Genomic DNA, 6,395 nt, shown 5'->3' with positions numbered 1-6,395 from the left:
TATAATTGGACTTTGGACTCTTTATTTTATTTTATTTTATTTTTATTTGGGCCGGATAAAATTGGCCTATTACAATCACAATTGAATAGCAATTCAGAATATCGATATTTCAGATAAACTCATCACCATAATATCTTAATATTTATATCTATGCAAATGCTTATGAATGCAATGCAATTTCAATTTATCAGAAAATGTCATACCCCACTGCTACACACCATAGTAGGAGTTCTTAAAACTCTTCTACCTTGTGGATAAACCACTTATCATTATGGATGTATCACTTGTTGTGGATAAACCACTAATAAAAAAAAGGGTGGATGAACCACCGAGGTTTTCTTATAAAAAGTTTTTTTGCAGACAAGTTGCTAGTAGGGTGTGGACAAACCACTCATTGGTGCAGATAAAAGTCACTAATATAGTATGGATAAACCACATAATAGTGCAGATAAACTGCTCACACTTCCTCCGTTCATATTGTCCCACCCCATGCAATGCAACATGACATGCTAATAACAGATCAATACAGTAGCAATAACATGCTTATAGCAAATTGATACAGTAACAACTATCATGCCTATAAAAAATCATTATAGTAGCAATAAACTTGCTTAACATGAGTTCGATTTAACAGTAACAGTAGGCATGTATGTCATGCAAATAGTAACACAGTAGTACGAAAAATATTATCAGTTCCTCAGAATTATTGTGATAGTAAATGTACAGACCCAATTTTACCCGGGCCTAGTGCCAAAAATATTAACCAGGGGCCCAATTACAAAAACAAATACCTAATAGCCCAAGGCCCAAAATCTAAAACGGCCCATTGGGGCCCAAAATTAAGCAAAGACAGGAACCCTAGGGTTCCTCGCCCTTCCTCATGCCATTGCTCCCATGTGCATTGTCAGCACGCCCACCGCCCGAGGTCTGCTCTTCTGGTACGGCCTTGCACCAATGCAGCAAGTTTTAACCCGGGCCTAGTGCCAAAAATATTAACCCGGGCCCACTTTTTTCCTTTCCAAGATATACATTCCCAATTAATTTCTTTGTCATTCTTCTTTACTATTTTCGATAATTTGTTCTTTCGAGCTATGCTCAGAAGCAACTTTATTCTTATCCATTGTTATGACCTTTTTGCAAACGTGTTGCATTGGAATAATGATTAATGGACTAATAAAACTTTCACAAATGAAGTTTTGCATATTACTCTGGAAAGTTTCTAAATATCACAGGAACCTGAAACAAGACGATTGTTTAGAACACACCAGGTAAAGGTTGGAAATTTGAGAAGGAAGTGTCTAAATTTGGACTTTCTCTTTAGATTTCGTTGTCAAATGCGTTGATTGAACAAAATGATAAGATGACGGCTTAACGGCAAAGCTGGAATGAACAAGCAAACAATAATCATCAGGCAGTAGGAAGAGGTTACCTCGGAGAAGAGAGCCTTCATCTGCGCATAAGTCTTTGGTATGACACCTTGAGAATGGTGTAAGAAACCAGAACGATTTAGGTCATGTATCCTCGATTTGTGATAAGATAGGATTGAGATAAAAGCCACATATTTCTACCCTTGGATTGTAGTGGGAGAATGATGGCACAAATTGTGCGCCCTAATAGATTAAACTTTGAGGTTTACAGTGGGGGCAACCTGGCTAATTGTTTCTCCAGAAAAGCCAGTCAGGTGAGAAGGTGTTATAGCACGTCAGTCGCAAAGCTTTAATAAACTTCGAGTAATGAAAACCTAAGCGGGATCATTCTCAAAAAATATAATAAATAAAATTCTACATTCATGCAAACACCATTCACACATGTCTAGTTAGGAGTATTTGATTCATTTTGATCATGTCATCCTAATCATTAGGCATAATTAGGTTCATTATACAGGTCATGTTCCCCAGAGAACAGATCAGTGAATATTTCAGATCTTGTCTCCCTGAGGTTACAGTGCAGCAGATTGACGCCAGAGATCTCATCTCCTTGAGATTACAGCGGAGCAGATCGAGGATACTATCCTATCTCCCTGAAGTTATAGTGGAGCGGGTTAAAATAAAGGATCCTATCTCTCTGAAGTTACAGCAGAGCAGGTCACATAAAGCCTTATCTCCCTGAAGTTACAGTGGGGCAGGTTGAATATGCAAGTCTTATCTCCATGAGGTTACAGTGGAGTAGACCGAAGAATTTCAGATCTTATCTCCCTGAGATTACAGAGGAGCAGATCGAAGCCACAAACCTTATCTCCCTGAAGTTACAGTGGAGCAGGTTGAATATGCAAGTCTTATCTCCCTGAGGTTACATGGAGTAGACCGAAGAATTTCAGATCTTATCTCCCTGAGGTTACAGTGGAGTAGATTGGAGCTAGTAATCCTATCTCCCTGAAGTTACAGTGGAGCGGATTAAAATAAAGCATCTCATCTCTCTGAAGATACAGTAGAGTAGATCGCATCAGGTCTTATCTCCCTGAGGTTACAGTGGAGTAGACCGAGCAATTTCAGATCTTATCTCCCTGAGGTTACAGTGGAGTAGACCGAACAATTTCAGATCTTATCTCCCTGAGGTTACAGTGGAGCAGGTCAAAGATGTTAGATCCTATCTCCCTAAGCAGTAGTGGAGCAGATCGAAGACGGCGAATCTCATCTTCCTAAGCAGTAGTGAAGCAGATTTAAGCCACCAGTCCTATGTCCCTAAGCAGTAGTGGAGCAGGTCAAAGATGTTAGATCCTATCTCCTTAAGCAGTAGTGGAGCAGATCGAAGACGGCGAATCTTATTTTCCTAAGCAGTAGTGAAGCAGATTTAAGCCACCAGTCCTATCTCCCTAAGCAGTAGTGGAGCAGGTCAAATACGGTAGATCTTATCTCCCTAAGCAGTAGTGGAGCAGATCGAAGATGGCGAATCTTATCTTCCTAAGCAGTAGTGAAGCAGATTTAAGCCACCAGATCCTATCTCCCTAAGCAGTAGTGGAGCAGATCGAAGACGGCGAATCTTATCTTCCTAAGCAGTAGTAAAGCAGATTTAAGCCACCAGTCCTATCTCCCTAAGCAGTAGTGGAGCAGGTCGAAGATGGTAGATCTTATCTCCCTAAACAGTAGTAGAGCAGATCGAAGATGGCGAATCTTATCTTCCTAAGCAGTAGTGAAGCAGATTTAAGCCACCAGTCCTATCTCCCTAAGCAGTAGTGGAGTAGGTCAAAGATGACAAATCTTATCTCCCTAAGCAGTAGTGGAGTATATCACATCAAGTCTTAGCTCCCTAAGCAGTAGTGGAGCAGACAAAAGAAACCAATCTTATCTCCCTAAGCAGTAGTGGAGCAGATCGCACCAAGTATTATCTCCCTAAGCAGTAGTGAAGCAGACAGAAGAAACCAATCCTATCTCCCTAAAGTTGTAGTGGAGCGGATTAAAACCACAGATCTTATCTCTCTGAAGTTGCAGTAGAGCAGATCGCATCAAGTCTTATCTCCCTGACGTTGCAGCGGAGTAGACTAAAACCACAAACTTCATCCCCCTGAAATTGTTGCGAAGAAAATTGAAGCTACAAGTTAAAACATTCTAAAGTGTAGTAGAGTGGGTTGAAGCAACAAGACACAGTGGACTGGAAGGAGACTACCGGAAGAAGAAGGGCACCAAGAGGTCAAGATTCGGCGAGACCGGGCAAAATTGGTTTTTCTTAGTCTTTGCTCTGTTCTCGTTACACGACAACAAGCAAAGAAGGGCAACTGTACAGACTCAATTTTACCCGGGCCTAGTGCCAAAAATATTAACCTGGGGCCCAATTACAAAAACAAATACCTAATAGCCCAAGGCCCAAAATCTAAAACGGCCCATTGGGGCCCAAAATTAACAAAGACAGGAACCCTAGGGTTCCCGCCTTCCTCGCATTTGCTCCCATGTGCATTGTCACCACGCCCACCGCCCGAGGTCTGCTCTTCTAGTACGGCCTTGCACCAATGCAGCAAGTTGACTTTGCCCGAACCTACAACACAAGAAAACAGCAAGGACAAACAGAGCAAAAAAAAGCAACAAAGAAGAAACAAGAAAAAAGAAACAGATAGGACCTTGTAGTTTCGGCTATAAAGCCATTTCTCCAAAACGATTGTAAAGGGGGGATTTTGGTAAAAAAAACACATTAGCATAAAGAAATAAAAGCAAAAAACAGATTCAAGGTTTTTTTTATATTAGATTCGCATTTCTTTTTTTTATTTTTTTATTTTTTTGTACATTAAATAGAGAATAAAGGAAAGGGAAAAGAGATTACCCGAATTTCCCTGTCATTCCACCGTCTTGGGCTTCGCCAGATTGGTGTTGAAAGGAGGGGCTAAGGGCTTTCTTCTTCTTTTTTAGGGTCAAAAATCCATACCTTCAAGTTCATTTTGGAACACGGCCAGAGAGGGCCTTCTCACGCCAAGATCGGCCTTTGGTCATGGTGGTCACACTCAAGAAAGCGCAGATTGAGACAAGCGCATGATTCAGAGAACCAAAGAGGGATGGGGAAGCTCCCTCTCTTTCTTTTTTTTTATTCTTGCGGCTGTAAATGAAATTTAGGGTTTTTTTTAGTTAGTTTTTATAGCATTTAAAACGGCACCGTTTTGCCTATAGCCCACATGCACGACTCGACCCGCCAGGAGGGGATCTGCGTCTTTTCCCTTAGGGAGATATTTACGCAATAGGTCCCTTCCCTTTTTGTGGCGTTTGCAATCAGGTCTTCCCCTTTTTACATCTTGGCCAAGGTATTTTAAAACAGTTTCAGTTGGGTCCGGCACAAAACGACGCGCATAGGAGTGGGTTTATTGCGCAATCAGTCCCCCAGCCTTTAAGTGCCTCGTATTTTAGCCCCCGAATCATTTTTATTTATTTGCGATTCGACCCCAAATTTTAGTTTAGTTTTCAATTTAATCCTTTATTTGTTATTTTAGTTATTTTATCATTAAATTAATTATTTTAATATTATTATTACTATTATATTATATTATTATTATCATCATTATTATTATTTACTCATTTATGCCATTTAATTTTAAATTTAATTACATATATACATACATACATTTTATAATCTATATAGACATAGATACGTACATATTTATATAGCTCATGTATGCACCCTTATATATATATATATATATATATATATATTAGTTTATGATTTGTTTACATATCTGTATATATATACGTATTTTCATTTTCACACACACACATATATATATATACTTTTTATACTTTATAAATTTAATATACATACCTATACATCTTTTAGGCTTTTACAATTTTATCCATTTTCTTTATTCAATTATTCATTTACATTTTATTATTATTCTAAAGGAATGTTTCAACTTTATTTGCTTATATTTGCTATTTTGCATGTTATTAATATGTCCCTTTTTATTCATTCATTCTTATTATTGTTGCTTGTATTATTTTTATACTATCGCATCCAATATTATTTTATACGCATATTAACCTCGTGTTTCATCTCTACTATTTTGAGTTAGATTAATTTATCTCGATGTATAAATTTTGACTTTCAAATAAGCAAAATCTCGTGTTTAGATTTGAGAAAGTCGTACCCTAACTTACTGGGTTTCGATTTTCCCAATATATCTAAACACACGAATGTTTTCAAACCTAAGCTTTAAACAACCTCGAAAATTAAGAAAAGATTAAGTCCTAACTTACTGGGCCTGATCCTTTTTTTCTGAAATTTGAGATAACTAAATATCTTTTAAATAAGCAAATTTTTGGCATTCATTCGCGTATTGGGAATTTGAGACATTGTGTCCTAACTTACTGGATATGATTCTCTTTCTCGAATAACGTGAAACATGCCCTTTTGCTGAAAATTTTTAACGTTTTAATACAAGGATCGTATTTTTAAAATTTTTCAAAGTTCTCAATTTTCGACATTAAGACATTAAGAAATCAACTAGGTACCAATTTTGGGCGTCGAGGGTGCTAATCCTTCCTCGTATATGTAATCGACTCCGAACCCGTTTTCTGAATTTCGTGGACCAAAATCGTTGTTTTAATAAAATCAAACTGTTTATTAAAACAACCACTTTTCGAGGTGATCCAATCACACCTCTTTGAAAAGGATTGGTGGCGACTCCCGTTTTTTTCGTTTTCGTCAAAACCCAAGTCGACCCCGTTTTCATCCAAAAAATGGTGTCAACAGTAAACATGTAATATTTTCATATCATGCATATATAGTAATAATTCAGTCAATCAAATCATGGATTCCAATATTAATCATATTATCAGGGACTTAATTGAATGAAATAAAGTACTAAAAATAGTTCGGGGACTATTTTGGGACTAAATTGAATAATTTACAAAATTTTGGGTAAAATTGTAAAATAGAGGTCACATGGTTGTGTGGTCAGGCTATGTAACAGGTTGTGGCTG

Source organism: Gossypium raimondii, chromosome 3, assembly GCF_025698545.1.
Source record: "Gossypium raimondii isolate GPD5lz chromosome 3, ASM2569854v1, whole genome shotgun sequence".
In the NCBI taxonomy this organism is placed as follows: Eukaryota; Viridiplantae; Streptophyta; class Magnoliopsida; order Malvales; family Malvaceae; genus Gossypium; species Gossypium raimondii.
Note: the sequence above shows the minus strand (reverse complement) of the source record.